Source organism: Ictidomys tridecemlineatus, chromosome 3 (assembly GCF_052094955.1).
Source record: "Ictidomys tridecemlineatus isolate mIctTri1 chromosome 3, mIctTri1.hap1, whole genome shotgun sequence".
In the NCBI taxonomy this organism is placed as follows: Eukaryota; Metazoa; Chordata; class Mammalia; order Rodentia; family Sciuridae; genus Ictidomys; species Ictidomys tridecemlineatus.
This window is the reverse complement of record NC_135479.1, coordinates 141,557,303-141,574,151: the sequence shown is the minus strand read 5'-3', so window position 1 is coordinate 141,574,151 and position 16,849 is coordinate 141,557,303. Positions and strand designations below refer to the sequence as shown.

The following is a 16,849-nucleotide window of genomic DNA, read 5'->3' as shown; positions in this document are numbered from 1 at the left end:
CTGCTGCCAGAGGGACACGTGTTTCATCTGTTTGTCTGCCTCTTTCTATGTAGTTTGATCTCGGGTTACAAAGATCTTTTGGGCTATTTCAAGAAACTGGGAGGAGATCATACCTGTGAACCTTCTATTTTCTGGATTTTCTTTTCTGATATCTGGACTGGAGTGAGCCACAAAAGCAGCGTTGACCATGAGCTGATTCTTGGGGATTTCTGGATCAAAAGGGTGTGAAAATTCAGAAAGCTTCACAAAGCCACTCATAAAACTCTAAAGTGGGCTCTTCCGTCTTCTGGAGTACCATAGCTACTTTAAACATGTTAGTGGGCTTTCTTGCACCTAACTGGGCCCCTTGAAGAAGGGCATTTCAGTTTTGCTCCGGCTGGTTGCATCCCTCTTCAAGGTTGTGATACCAGGCTGGGTCCTCCCCTGGGGCTGCTCTTATGCCCAGACTTCAGCATCTACCTTTTGGTCAGGGGCCTGTACTTGGAGCTATTTCCAGGCCTCCCTCAAAATTCAACTCTTCTCCTCTGTGTTAAAGAGGGTGAGGAAGAGTGGACAGCAGTCTCCCAGGTTGGTTGATGGGTCTGGAAGATTGACTCCAGGAGTTCTATAAGCACCTGTGGTTTTTCTGAGATTGAAGGCGTATGGTGCTTCCAATTCAGGAAGTCTGTGGTACTGAAAGGCTAATAGTAAAAAATGGAATGCCCTTCCTGAACAGTGCCATTTGTGTTGCCCTGTGGGAGCCCATGAGTCCCTTGCTGAAGTCCAGCCCCGGTGAGGGGAGTGGGGTTCCAGGGGTCCTGAAGGAGGAGTGGCATGGGAGAAAGAAGAGGAGTCAGGACGACAGGTCGCAAGTTACCAGAGGAAATCTCTGCTGCCCCTGGAGGGACCTTTTTTTACAGGTGTTTTTTCAGGTAGTTAATGGATAACTTCAAAGCCTGAAACTTTTTTGATTTACATGATTTTCAAGAGTTACAGTCTTTTCTGACGTGATTACCTAAGATATTGAGTACATTGTTCAAAATATTTTTTCTGTAACCTTAGTCAATCATGATTAAGCTTTTACGTTTTCACCTCAATCACTAGGTGCTAGGTGACGCAACTAGACTACATGACTCCTGAACTATTATTCACTTCTAACTTCAAAGCATACCTGTAATTATTTCATTAACCTTTAACTTTAAAGCACACTTATGATTATTGGTAAGCTTTCTTACTTCTAAACTAAAATCCCAGTAAAACACACTTAAAGTAGTGAAAGTCTAGTATTTAAAAGCCTACTAAAATATATCTATGTTATATAGATATATATTTATATATTTAGTGCCTCTAAAATATATCTATGTTAATTTTACATGATTCTATTTTTAATTTCCAAGGTAATTTCTTTTTCTTCATATGACCTATTCAACTGCTTTCTTAAAGAACTTCCTTGATCCTTGGTCAAAACACACCAATTCTTATGTCTTTGTAATCTTTTAACTAAAGGACAGGCTTGACACCTCAACCCACTTGTCATTTATATTAACTATGTGTTTTCCATTTTCATCGTAAGTTTCTGTGTAAGGCAAAGGAGGGTCTATTGGTTGGGGGAATATATTTTTATTAGCCTCTTGTCCTCAAAGGGGGATACCATAAGCTACATATGGTGGTCCCTGTACTGTTGGCACAGCAATTGTTTTTCTGAAGCTAGGCTGTTGTACAGGTTGTGGCTTTAGGGTGGGGTTGGGGGGGTAGTGTAAATTGTTAACCACGGGATAAATATTTCTTGTTGTTTAAGCTTGAGGAATAGCACCATTGTTTGTATCCTGAGAGACACTGAAACTCGCCTCATGGCATGTCTCAATTGTATCCTTAGTCTCATTCTGGGAATTTTCCTGCAATCTCGGGCAATATGTACTTTTATTATTGATTGACATATGCCCTATTATCCATATCTTGAGTATCATAAACAAAACACTTAACATTCTTAATGGTTCCGGTTTCCAGATGGTGTGGCCTTGCCACAGCATCCCCCATGCTGTGACCCTGTCAGACAGTGGGTGCAGGAACGCCTTCACCACAGGAGCAGCTGCAGGGCCTGTGGTTGTGTAGCAGACCTGAGGTGTCTCCTCACAGGTTCTGATCTATGGTATTCTGGTGGGGTGGGGGGCTGAGGGCAGGGGAAGAGACAGCACATGGCAGCAGGGATATCAGGCAGTGAGGCTGATTGTCTAGGAGCCAGTTGCAGAGCTGTGGGCAGGTAGAGTGGTGGGGCAGTGACTGCTCTTCAGGATACCCTTGTTGAATGGGCTTGGCAGGCTTTGGAGCTGCTGGCTTTTTGGCTAACATAACCCTACACTGACCCTTGGGGTTAATGCCAAACCACATCCATGGAGGCAAAGTCTTGGCAATCTGGAACCAGAAGCTTATGTAAGGAAACTGACCTGGGTGACCTGGAGTCTCAGTGACAATGCAGTGCACTGCCTTGACAGTGGGGACATGGAAGATGCCTTCTGGAGGCTAATTAACATCAAAAGCAAGCCATTCAACCTCACAGAGAGTGCAGAGTTGGCCCTTTTTGAGTTTAATACTGTAATCCTCAGAATCCCCTTTCTTAAAATACTTAATCATGCAGTCCAGGACTGTAGGTTTAGACTATATTCCTCCCATGTCTCACCCTGTATCAGTGTGACAAGACAGACAGAAGGGCATCAGAAAAGGTGTACCCCTATAAACCCCAAGCTTGGTCAGATGTTCTGCTACAGGAGGTGAATCATCATTATGCCATATGAAGTCACCACAGAACTGAAGCCAGATTTAAAGATAGGTAGTCAGTGCAGTTAGATAAATCGGGTCTAACATCGAGTAAGATCCAAAATGGAGACCATGTTGAGAATAAATTCCGGGAAAAGCAGAACAACTCTTGGCATGTTAATGAAGTCTGGAACAGCAGGACAACTCTTGTTAATGTCCCCAAGGCCCAAAGCCCATCCCAAAGAAGTGTTAATGAAACACCTCCCAGCAAACTTGAAGATGCTGACCCAAAAGTCCTTCCTGCCCAGATTACTCCTTTGGCCCACCTGTGCCCCACCCTTAACAGAACGAAGGACAGGAATGTGACAAGAATGAGGGAAAGACCTTAGCTATAAAAAGGGGAGACAACCGCACTCCCATGGATTCCATCTCTTAGGTCCCCTTCTTTCTTTGAGAAAAGTCTTTTCTGCTGTCCTTTAATAAACTTCTGTTTTCCACTCTGCCGCAGTCTGGCTGGGCACAATTCAGGAGCCGCTTGTCAAAAGAAACTAACTTTATTTTTAGAACTACAAACACCAAACAAAATAGCTCCTCAGGAAAAAACCCTCAGAGCCCAACTGCAACCACCGGCTTCCACAAGCCTCTCACCCCCACACCAACCTCCACACCTCCCACAATCCTCCTGCTCTTGAGGCTGATTGGCTGGGTTGTGTGGGCGGAGCCAAAGAAGTCCCCCAATGAGCAGCTCCGTGGAGGAGCCAATCAGCTAGATGTTGCTGGGGCCGCTGTGAGCCAATCATCAGCTGGCAGTCTGAAGGGCAGGGAAACAGCCAAATGAACATCACCACAGAGGAGCCAATCAGCTAGATGTTGCTGGGGCCGCTGTGAGCCAATCATCAGCCGGCAGCTGGAAGTTTGCTGGCAGCTGGAAGTTTGCTGGGGCCCCTTTGGCTGTGGCTCTCAACATCTCCCCCTCTCTGTTTAAACAACAAGCATATGGCTTAGGGACCGTGCCTGCCTTAGGTTGTCCAATACTACATATGGTCCTTACCCGTCTTTGGATGAGCTGACCTCAGGGCGTCAGCCTCCTGTCTTAGGTTGGTACCATTGTAATTGGATCTTACCCATCATTGACTACCAGTCCAGTATACAGCCACACCTGTGGAGAGGTCTTTGTACCAGCAGGGGGATGAGGTTCTTTGCCTCACCTCTGTTGGCCCCCAAATTTTAGCTGAATGATCATGACAAGCAGAAGGGAGGAAGATATACCAAGCCAATTGATGGCTCTTGTTGGAAAAATTGTACCACCAATGATATCATCAGAAAAAATACCCCAACACTACCACAAGTTGCTGCACCAACAGATAGTTCACAATGCATACAAGTGAGTTCACAATGCATACAAGTGACACATAGTTTAGGCAAGTTCTGTAAGCGGTTCAGTGATGGCTATTGCAGAAACTGTAGATTAGTTTTATCTTTGTCTTCACTGGCACAGGGATGAAGATAGGAATTCTGGCAATAATGGCTAAAAAAAATTATGTAACATTCCAGAAGGCACTAAAAGAAAATAATTTTCTTAACAATTTACATTATCTTCACTGGCACAGGGATGAAGATAGGAATTCTGGCAATAATGGCTAAAGAAAAAATATGTAACATTCCAGAAGGCACTAAAAGAAAACAATTTTCTTAACAATTTACATTATCTTCACTGGCACAGGGATGAAGATAGGAATTCTGGCAATAATGGCTAAAGAAAAAATATGTAACATTCCAGAAGGCACTAAAAGAAAACAATTTTCTTAACAATTTACATTATATTGAAGAGAATTATTAAATATAATGAAAAGGATAGGTGAAAGTAAACAAACAGATCTGTTAACCTCCTTTTTTGTTTACATATTAAAACAATTCTTAACAGTTATTTACCCAACTTAAATTAAACCATTTAAATCACGTGAATAAAAAAAAAGATATTTGGATCCATTTTTTCATGAGCGCTCATCATATATGATATATGGACATACATACATTTAAACATATAACACAAAACACAAGTGTGCACACATAATATAATACATACAACACATAACATAATAGTAAAGGCCTTATAACATTTTACAGGTGAAATCTCCATTGCAATGTTTAAAAAACTCTATAGTCAAAAAAAAATAGAACTGATCAGCAATACATTAACCTAGGTCTGTATGAGCTCAAAAAACAAAATAGAACTTCATGATATGGGAAAGGGCAAAAATAAAACAGATATTGAAAAAAGCATCCTGGTTCTGCCGCAGATGTAAGGATAGCCAAATTGGAGTTTTGGATATCAGCTGTTATGGATTTGAGCCAAATCATCTTCTTTTTGGTCTGTAGGAATCGCTTTAGTTAATCTCTCTGGAATCCAAATCGGCTGCTGTTCTCCCTGAGGAAACACACAAACAGACCCCCGACTCCAGACAATCACTGGGTCAGGATTTTAGTTAATCTCTCCGGAATCCAAATCGGCTGCTGTTCTTCCTGTGGAAACACACAAACAGGCCCCCGACTCCAGACAATCACTGGGTCATGACCTTGGTTAATCTCTCTGGAATCCAAATCGGCTGCTGTTCTTCCTGTGGAAACACACAAACAGACCCCCAACTCTAGACAATTACTGGGTCAGGACCTTTCCATTGTCCTGTTAGAATATCTTTCCAAAGTACCTTGGGCTTATGTACATTTTTTGGACACATATGCCTTTCTGCAGCACTAAGTCCTGATGAATCCAAATTTAAAAAGTTTAGAGTAAAAAGGGTTATTTTAAGTTTATCTTTGGGGAATATATACCCCTTCCCAATTCCGTCTTTTTGCTTTAATAAGTACATTTTAATAGTTTGATGAGCTCTTTCAACTATGCCTTGTCCCTGTGGATTGTATGGGATTCCTGTTATATGAGTAATGCCAAATGATGAGCAAAATTGTTTAAAAGAGGTAGACATATAACCAGGGGCATTATCTGTTTTTAACTGTTTTGGAATGCCCACAGTGGCAAAATTTTGTAAGCAATGAGCTATAACATCTTTAGATTTTTCTCTGGCATGAAGGGAGCCCATCAAAAATCCAGAAGAAGTATCAACTGTAACATGCAAATATTTTAATTTCCCAAATTCTGGCAAGTGTGTGATGTCCATCTGCCAAATATGGTTAGGTATCAATCCTCTAGGATTGACTCCAAGATTAACTTGTGGTAAAAAGGTCACACAATTTTGACATTGTTTTATTATTTGTCTAGCTTGTTCCTTTGTTATTTTAAAACACTTTTGTAAAGTATTAGCATTGACATGGAACCTTTTATGAAAATTTATAGCTTCTTCTAGTGTAGAGAAAATATGTATGTCATGTGTAGTTTTATCTGCTAAATCATTGCCCAAACTAAGGGCTCCAGGCAATCCTGTGTGTGCCCTGATATGTCCTATAAAGAATGAATCTTTTCTGTCCCAGATTAAACTTTGTATAGTGGAAAACAAAGAGAAAACCGTAGAAGAAGGGGAAATCCTACCAGCATCTTCAAGGGATATTATAGCATTAACTATATACTGACTATCAGAAAATAAATTAAATACAGAATCTTTAAACATCACAAAAGTTTGTAATACCGCATTAAGCTCTACCTTTTGAGCTGATTGTTTGGGTACTAAAAATGTAAAAGTTTGATCAGGTGTAACTATTGCTGCTGTACCATTATTTGACCCATCAGTGAATATATTTGGAGGATTCATGATAGGTGTTTTTCTTGTCATTTTTGGAAAAATTATAGGATGCAATGACCAAAAAGACAATAAAGGATTAGATGGTAAGTGTTTATCAAATGAAATATTAGATTTGCACATGATTATTGCCCAAGTATTTAACTCATTAGCTAATTCATCAATTTGATTCATAGTATATGAAGTAATAATTTTATTGGGAGAAATTCAAAACACTGCCTTTGCTGTTTTTATTCCTTTGAGTATTAATTGTCCTATAGCCTCAGGATACCTAGTAAGAATAGTGTTAGGAGAATAAGATAAATGTATCCATAATAATGGACCTTCTTGCCAAAATACTCCTGTAGGAATATTTTTTGTTGGTAGTACAATAAATAATAAAGGCAAACTTACATCAATTCTATCTAGATACGTATTTTCCATATATGTTTCAATGATTTTTAATGCCTTTCTTGCTTCAGGCGTTAACATTCGGGGTGAATTTGGATCTGATGGACCTTTTAGGATATCAAATAAAGGTCCCAATTCTCCTGTTGGAATACCTAGATAAGGCCTTATCCAATTTATGTCTCCTAATAACTTTTGAAAGTCATTAAGTGATTTGAGTTGATCTACTCGTATTTGAATTTTTGGTGGACGGACCATGGTTGAGGATAATAGAACTCCTAAATAATTAATTGGAAAATTTAATTGTACTTTATCTATTGCTATCTCTAGATTATAATTTTTTAATAAGTTTGTAAGTGTGGCATAACATTCTAGCAATGTGTTTTTAGCTTTGTGTGCTAATAATACATCATCCATATAGTGAAATATTTGTAGCTCAGGATTTTGATTTCTAAGTGGCTGGATTACTTTGTTAACAAATTTGACACATAGTTGGGCTGTTAGCCATCCCTTGAGGGAGTACTTTCCATTCATATCTCTGATCAGGACCTTCATGATTTAGTGCAGGGATAGTAAATGCAAAATGTGGACTATCCTCAGGATGAATTGGAATTGAAAAAAAAATCTTTAATATCTATAACTAAAACATACCAAGTTTTTGGCAAAGCAGACAACTGAGGAATCCCTGATTGAGCAGGTCCCATAATGACCATTTCATTATTAATGGCTCTTAAATCTTGAAATAATCTCCATTTACCAGATTTCTTTTTGATGACAAAAATGGGAGTATTATGGGGAGATACAGAAGGTTGTATATGTCCTTCCGCTAATTGTTGTTTGACCAGATCATGGGCTACTTGTATCTTTTCTTTAGTCAAGGGCCACTGAGGAACTCATACTGGTCTTTCTGATTTTCATGTAATTTTGATTGTCTCAGTGGCCCTTTGTGAAAACCCAACCCATGTCTGTCTGTTCCTTGATCTATTTTTATTGGTGCTGCTATACCTTGTTCTTGTTTTTCTAATCTTTTTTCTTTCCTAAAACCTTGTCTAGCCATAATAGTGGGTGCATTTTGATTGATATTATTTGTTAATGTCAAACCTAATTGATCTAGGACATCTCGTCCCCATAAATTTACAGGAAGATGATCCAATACAAATGGCTGTATAGTTCCTTCACATCCTTCAGGATCCTTCCAATCTAATACCATTGCACTTCTATCGGGATTAGTCGCCACTCCTAGGCCTTGAAGCGTTTGAGTGGCTTGTTGTAATGGCCAATGTTTTGGCCATTCTTGACTAGAGATGATGCTAATGTCTGCACCTGTATCCAGTAGCCCATTAAATTCATGTCCTTGAATATTTAGTTTTAGCATGGGGCGAGAATCTAAATTTAAAGAAAGCATAGCCCAATCTACACCTGTGGAGCCTAATCCCTTGGAACCTCTTTCTACAGCATGACTGGAAAATTTATCATGTAGGCTTGGTATTATTAGTAACTGTGCTATTCTATCTCCTGGTGAAATTATTGATATACCCTTTGGAGAACTGTCTATAATTTTTATTTCACCTTCATAATCAGGATCAATTACCCCAGGACTTATCAAAAGTCCTTTTAAAGTAGAAGAGCTGCGTCCCAATAATAAGCCTACTGTTCCTTTGGGAAGAGGTCCTTTTACCCCTGTGGGAATGATTTGAACTCCCATCTCTGGAGTTAGTACTGATTTGGCAGAGGCGCAGGTGTCCAACCCTGCACTCCCTCTGGTTTGTCTGATGAGGGATCTGATGTCTCGGGCACTACCCTGATGGGGTTGCTGGGGTTGCTGGGTTCCTCCAGTGCTCTGTATATTTGTGGTTTGGGGCCCCGGAGCATTGGGGCCCCCTGTCCATTTTTTGGCAATGGAGCCCGATGCCTTTGTCCACGATATTGTGGATAAACACCTTGTCCTTGTTCGTTTTTTGATAATGGAGTACCCTCTATGGTGGTTTGAGAATGGCATTCATTAGCCCAATGTCTCCCTCTACGGCATCGTGGGCAAATACCCGGTATTCTACTCGTTTGATACCTAGTTTTGTTAAACCCTCCTCCTATGGGGCAATTCCTTTTAAAATGTCCTCTTTGTTGACAATTGTAGCATGTTCTCGGCCTGGCATATAAAGCCTGTTTTACTGCAGCTGCCATAATTTGCCCTTATTCATTAATGTCTCTGGCATCTAAAGCCTGTTTTACTGCAGCTGCCATGACTTGCTCTTGTTCATTAATGTCTCTACATAATTTAATATATGTGTTTAAATCTTCCTGTTTCCATGGTCTAATGATATCTCTGCACCAACGATTTGCTTGGTCATAAGCCAGTTGTTTTATTAATGGCATTGCTTGTTCTGTATTGCCCAAAACTCTGGTAGCTGTTTGAATAAGCCTATCTACAAGTTCAGCATAAATTTCATTAGCTCCTTGTATTATCTTAGATAATTGACCTTGTAAACCTCCATGTCCTTGTAAAGTCTTCCATGCCTTAACTGCATCTACAGCAATTTGTAAATATACACCAGGATCATATGCAATTTGTTGCTGCCGATCCTCATAAGGTCCCTTTCCTAACAACATATCTAGATTTCTCTGAGGATAACCAGCTGCTGCATTTTGCCTAGCCGTCTCCTTGAAAAATTCCTCATTGGCAACCTTCCATAACAGGTATTGTCCTCCAGTTAGCACAGCTTTATAAACATTAGCCCAATCTGCTGGCGTCATGTTTAAGTTGGTAATGGATTCGACCAAGCTTACATGAAGGGTGCTTGAGGACCATAGGTTGTTACAGCCTCTTTTAGCTCTTTCACTGATTTGAAATTTAAACCCTGGTGAATTCGCTGCCCTCCTACCTCAAATGCAGGGCATACTTGAGATCCTGTCTCAGGATCCCAACCATCAACTGCGGGGGTTGGGGGTCTCCTAGCATATGGAGGTGGTGCTGTTGATTGGACACTTATGCCCTCTGGTAGAGATGGTGCTGTTGGTTGGACACTTTCGCTCTCTGATAGAAAGGTGTTATTATCAGTCTCCTGTTGTAACTTTTCCCCTGATGGCTTTTTCTGCTCTAAACTTCCTTCCTCTGTCTCACTAGCTCAAAAGACCTTCTCTTGTACTTGAATCTTTTCCTCTTTCTGACTAACTTGAGAGACCTTCTCTTTTACTTGAATCAATATGTCTTCTCCTTCCTCTACCTTTGTCTGAATTGAAGGCTTTGGACTAAACAAACAAGATATGTTTGTTCACAATGGCAATGTGCCAACTGGCAGAGTCCCTGGGTTGTTCTTTTCTATTCTTTTTAAATATTCACCATGATGGTTCCATTGTGATATATCTAACAACTCCTCCTTAAAAAGCCATGGGCTAGATTTTTGTATTATATCAACGTATGCCCTGACTGCTCTTGATTTTACAGGGAAGCCTCCTTGCTCTAACAATTTACTTAACACTCTTTCAGTTTGTTTTTTACTGATCCCGTATTTCTACTATAATACAACCCAACAAGATAACACCAAAACAAACCGAGACAGAATCCAATAAAAATGGAACAACAAAAATTCATTATAGCCTTTCTATCCTCCTGACATGTGCATCCGTCCTTTCTCCCTATCTGTTCCTCAGACTCAAATAGTTTTTCCTCAGCTGTGAGCGGTTTTTCTTCCCTCTCACTCATCTCCAGGGACAGGCAACTTAAAACAAAAATGAAGCAAAACAAAAGAGGAAACTTAGAATGGCTACCCATCCTCTCGCCCTGCCCTCAGGGGTGAGCAGTTTACTTACCCTCAGTCGCTCCCCGTGCGAGCCACCAAATGCCACAGTCTGGCTGGGCCAAATTCAGGAGCCGCTTGTCAAAAGAAACTAACTTTATTTTTAGAACTACAAACGCCAAACAGAACAGCTCCTCAGGAAAAAACCCTCAGAGCCCAACTGCCACCACCGGCTTCCACAAGCCTCTCACCCACACCAACCTCCACACCTCCCACAATCCTCCTGCTCTTGAGGCTGATTGGCTGGGTCGTGTGGGCGGAGCCAAAGAAGTCCCCCAATGAGCAGCTCCGTGGTGGAGCCAATCAGCTAGATGTTGCTGGGGCCACTGTGAGCCAATCATCAGCTGGCAGTCTGAAGGGCAGGGAAACAGCCCAATGAACATCACCACAGAGGAGCCAATCAGCTAGATGTTGCTGGGGCCGCTGTGAGCCAATCATCAGCCAGCAGCTGGAAGTTTGCTGGCAGCTGGAAGTTTGCTGGGGCCCCTTTGGCTGTGGCTCTCAACACACTCTGACCTTGCCTCGGTGTGCTTCTCTGGTGTTATACTTCAACATTGGGGAAGCAAGAATTTGTCACCGGTACACAGCGGTAACAGAACCACAGGTTGGGACTCACTCAGACTATGTAGCACAAAGCCATGGAGCCATAAAAAGTCACATTCACTCACACCTACACAGACACTTGAGTTGAAAGAAGTTCCTCCCTGACCTTTCTTCCTTTGGGATTCCCTGCACTGTTGGCTGGTGGGTGGCCATAGGAGGTAATCAGTCTCATCTTGGGAACAGACCTGCCTATGGTCCTGGGTCCTCGGACCTTACCTCCAGTAGACTGCACAAGAGTTTTGTTCCACTCTTCAGGGAGTCCAGGCACTGGCAGCCACTCTGGAGTTGCAGGCCCTCTAGGCAAAAAAGAGCCCACAATTCTCAGGTGGCAATGTCTCATTCAGTCTGAGGGCCACCGTGGACACCAGCACCGAATGCCCACCAAACTGATGGCCCAAAACCAGCACAGTTGTTGTTTCCCGGCCAATGCATCAGAAATGTTGTGGGAATCAGGTAAAAAATGGCAATCAGCACTCAAAAATTGTAAGAAACCAAACGTTATTTTATGCCCCTGAGCACATCTTACTAGTTTTCCACAACATTTATAAGCTATCTAGTGTCATAAAATTTCTAGTCTAAAATGATATACGGTTGTGCACAAAATTTCAGAAAACAAAATATGATTGTGCGTGAGAGTTTTCAGGCAGGAAGGGTGTTTACAAAAGCAGAGTACAGTAAGGGAGACTGGTGCCTCTACAAGGCCTCTAGCCTCAAGTAAGGGGCCTGGAGCCTCACGGGGCATTTACACTTCAAAGGAAAGTAGTTGGATCCCAGGGAAAGTCCTTTACAATCCAAAGGGTAAGAGTGGATAGTGTTGTTTTTGCCCTGAAAACCATCTGATGGGAAAGGAGAGGGGAACTCTCCCTCCCTCGGGCCCTAATTTTCACAGACAGTGGCCTTAGTTTATTTTTGTAAATGGTTGTTTTGGCTTGTTGAGTTTACAGAGCTTTCCCATCATCCTTTACATTGGTGCCAAAACCCGGGATGGGGATCCCCATCGCTCAAGGCGGAACTCCGTTCCCAAACTCCGAGCCCAACCGTTCCTATCATAGTCCACTCCTCTGATCGCCTACCTGACATCCACCACTGGCCTGCAGATTGGTGAGTTCCCCCATCCCATGAGCGCCTGACCCCTAACTCACCAGAATGAGGGAATTGGCCATTGAGTGTCCGGCAACCCCTCCGGGTGTTTTAGCGGGGAAATGCACCCCACCCAGACCCATCAGGGTCACGGTGGACCCTGGGCACTTTGCTAGGACACCCGTGGGAATTGACCACCTGGGACGTAGGATTAATTCTCTCTAACTCCTCCGTCTCTCTTCACTCTTATCTCCCGTGGACTGTTTAGCGTAATTGCTACAGCCCGTCTCACCAGAGTGGGGAACTCCATTCGTTCCTCCCGGAACTCCATTCCTCTCATTCCTGGTTTCTCGTTCCAGTCGAAAAACTTTCCTGACGTCAGGTTGCCCACGGCCCTGGCCCTATTTGGGTCTCACAGATCGCACTTCACTGGTGACGACCGGGTAATGCCCTCTATATTTCCTCATGGCGGTCTGTCATTTTGGGGACGCCCACTTGATCCTCCATTTGCCCCAAGCTTCCAGGAAGCTTTTTTATTCTGGCCCGGTTTTCTCTCTGTCCTCTCTCTTACTCTTTCTCTGACTCCCATCTTGCCCTTCCAGCATGGGAACTTCCTTGTCCCTCCCAGCCGATTCTCCCTTCCAGTGCCTCCTAGGTAATTTGAAAACCCTGAGCCTGGCCCCAAAAAGGCTCATAAAATTCTGTACCCAGGACTGGCCTACATATCTCTTAGACACCAAAATGTTTGGCCCACGTGTGGGTCTCTGGATCCCAATTTACTCTGGAATCTTTTTAATTATTGTGAGCGATCAAAGAAGTGGAACAAGATTCCTTATGTGGAGGCTTTTTCTTTGCTTCGATCTCATCCTAATCTTTGCACCCGATGCAAGCCTCAACAGCTACTCCCTTGCTCTCAAACCTCCTTCCTCCTCTTTTTCTCCACCCTCTGCCTCCACATCTTCTCCTCCTCCTTCCTCTTCTCTGCTCTCTGTCTCTACTTTCGATCCAGCTGATGAACCACCTCCATACCGCTCTCCCCTGCCCTCAGCCCTGCTTTCTCCACTTTCACCCCCTCCCACTTCCCCACCTTCTACATCTGTGGCTTCTTCTTCAGACACTTCTCCTCCTCTTCCTCCCAATACTTCTGCACAAACTCCTCCCACTTCCATTCCTTCCATCCCAGTCCCTCCACCTCAGTTTAGTCCACCCGCCACCCGTTCACACACTAATACAGCACCTAACCCACAAGTCACCACATCTCATCACCTAACTCAAACTTCACATGTTGTGGCCCCCCTTTGGGAGGTCGCTGGGCCAGATGGGATTTTAAGGGTTTATGTCCCTTTTTCTATGCTTGACCTTTCTCAAGTAGAGAAAAAATTGGGATCTTACACTGAAAACTCTGTCTCTTATATTAAAGAGTTTCAATACTTAACTCAAGCCTATAGTCTCACTTTTCATGATCTCTATATGATTCTGTCCAATACTCTCCTCCCTGAAGAAAAGAGAAGGGTCTGGGACCAGGCTAGGGCCTATGCAGACCAGGTTCATCAGACTAATGCCCACCATCCCTTAGGGGCCCAGGCGATTCCAGACCAAGACCCCCATTGGGATTATAATAACCCCCAAGACCTGGGACGCAGGGACCACCTTATTACCTGTCTGATAGCTGGCCTAAAGGCGGCAGCACCAAAGGCTATTAACTTTGATAAACTCCAGGAAGTCATCCAGGAGAAAAATGAAAACCCCTCAGTCTTCCTAGACTGACTAACAAAGGCCTCCTTCAGTACACTAATTTGGACCCTGAATCCCCAGATGGGAGGCAACTTCTTATGACCTATTTTTTCTCACAAAGCTACCCCAACATCCAGGCAAAGCTAAAAAAATTAGAAGGGGACCCTTGACTCCTCAGACTGAGGTGTTGGCCATGGTCTTCAAGGTCTACCACAACAGAGATGAAAGAGCAAAACGTCCAAAATGCCAGATGTTGGCCCAGGTGTTACAGGGCTCCTTCTAACCTATGAAAAGGGGGAGACAACAACCCCCACAACGAGAACCCCCTGGGCCCTGCTTTAAATGTGGTGATAAAGGACATTGGGCTAGAGCTTGCCCTAACTCCAGGGCACCACCCAGACTGTGCCCCAGATGCAGACGTCCTGGCCACTGGGTATCAGACTGCCCCAATTCCCAGAGGGGAGCTGAGGTCAGTCACCCCGCCAGTGACTTGCTGGGCCTAGCGGCTGAGGATTGACGGGGCCCTGGGTCTTCTGTCCCGACCTATTCAATCACCAAGAAGGAACCCAGGGTGGTTATCCGAGTGGATGGGCATCCCATAAACTTTTTGGTAGACACCGGGGCCACATTCTCGGTTCTGAGAGAGTTTTGGGGAACTTCCTATCCGTCTGAATTGCCTATTGTCAGGATAGGAGGTCAAACCATCATCCCGCACAGAACTCCTCCCCTCACATGCTCCTCATCTAAGTTCTCTTTTTCACACCATTTTTTGGTTATGCCTCAGTGTCCAGTGCCCTTGCTGGGAAGGGATATATTATCCATCTTGAAGGCCTCCATAACCTTACCCTTATTGTTGTCCCCTACTTATATATTTGTCATAGCTTTACTCCCCAATGAAGAAGAGACTTTACCCCCTTGTGTCTAGTGTGGAGACCCCAGCAACCACCAAAACACACATTTTCCCCTCCCCTGTAAAATGGTAGATCCAATTGTATGGGACACTAAAACTCTGTCCTCTGCAAATTGCTCTCCCATGGAAGTGCATCTTAAAGATACTAACCACTTCCTAAACCAGGCTCAATACCCACTGCCAACTGCCAATCTTAAGGGCCTAAAGTCAATCATTCAGAGCTTACTAAGAAAGGGGTTCCTCTGTCCCACACATTCTCCATTCAATACCCCAATTTTAGCAGTAAAAAAAGCCTAATGGAACATACCATTTGGTGCAGGATTTAAGGTTAATAACTTCTTCAACCGACCTATATATCCCTTCGTTCCAAACCCTTATACTATCCTTTCCTCCATTCCTACAAACTCCACTTGTTTTTCAGTTATTGATCTTAAAGATGCCTTCTTTTTGATTCCACTATCTGTCTCTTCCCAAGACATATTTGTCTTCACCTGGACTGATCCAGAAACTAGACATTCCCGACAGTTAACCTGGACATTTCTGCCCCAGGGGTTTTGAGACAGCCCACATATTTTTGGACAAGTCCTCGCTGGAGATCTTGAGGATTTTTTAACTCTATGCCCCGACTCAACCCTCCTACAATATGTTGATGACCTCCTCACCTATAGTCCCTCATTAGAAACCTCAAAGTCAGACACAGCCACCCTTCTGAATTTTGTTGCTCACTGAGGATATAGGGTTTCTTTGCAAAAGGTGCAGCTCTCTCTCTCTCTCTGAGGTTGTTTACTTAGGGTTCCACATTTCCCCAGGAAAGAAAGCTATCACAACTGATAGAAAAGGCCTTATTGAAAGCCTTCCAGTACCAAAAACTAAAGAGGAGATTCTCTTGTTTCTGGGTCTGGCAGGCTATTTAAGGGCATGGGTACCAAATTACTCATTACTTGCCAAACCATTATATGATCTAGCAAAGGGGAACAAGCATGATCCCTTGTTACTTTGAGCAGCACCACATTTCAGAACCCTCCAGAAGATCTGCTTACAAGCACTGGCTCTACACCTGCCAGATGTTAAAAGGCCTTTTACTCTCTATGTTCATGAAAACAAAGGGCAAGGCTTGGGAGTGCTGGGACAAATGTATGGGCCCACCTTTGCTCTGGTGGCATACCTTTCGAAACAGTTAGATCCAACTGTCCGGGGATGGGCTCCTTGTCTCTGTGCCCTAGCAGCCTCCTATGTTTTATTAAAGGAATCACAAAAGCTTACCTTTGGAGCCCAAATCCCCTCATCACCTCAAGGACTTGCTAACATACAAAGAACTGCAAACCCTCCCTCCCTGTCGAATTCCATCTCTCTTGGTCTCTTTCTTTTTATTTATTTTTATTTTTATTTTTTATTGGTTGTTCAAAACATTACATAGTTCTTGATATATCATATTTCACACTTTGTTCAAGTGGGTTATGAACTCCCATTTTTACCCCATATACAGATTGCAGAATCACATCAGTTACACTTTCATTGATTTACATATTGACATACTCATGTCTGTTGTATTCTGCTGCCTTTCCTATCCTCTACTATCCCCCCTCCTCTCCCCTCCCCTCCCCTTTTCTCTCTCTACCCCCTCTACTGTAATTCATTTCTCCCCCTTGTATTATTTTTCCCTTTCCCCTCACTTCCTCTTGTATGTAATTTTGTATAACCCTGAGGGTCTGCTTCCATTTCCATGCAATTTCCCTTCTCTCTCCCTTTCCCTCCCACCTCTCATCCCTGGTTAATGTTAGTCTTCTTCTCGTGCTCTTCTTCCCTACTCTGTTCTTAGTTACTCTCCTTATATCAAAGAAGACATTTGGCATTTG

At 43.1% G+C, this 16,849-nt stretch overlaps 1 pseudogene; it reads right to left on the bottom strand.

Annotated features, from left to right (window-relative positions):
* The window catches only part of LOC101978642 (TBC1 domain family member 9-like), a 93,638-nt pseudogene that overhangs the window by 70,879 nt on the left and 5,910 nt on the right, over positions 1 to 16,849 (bottom strand).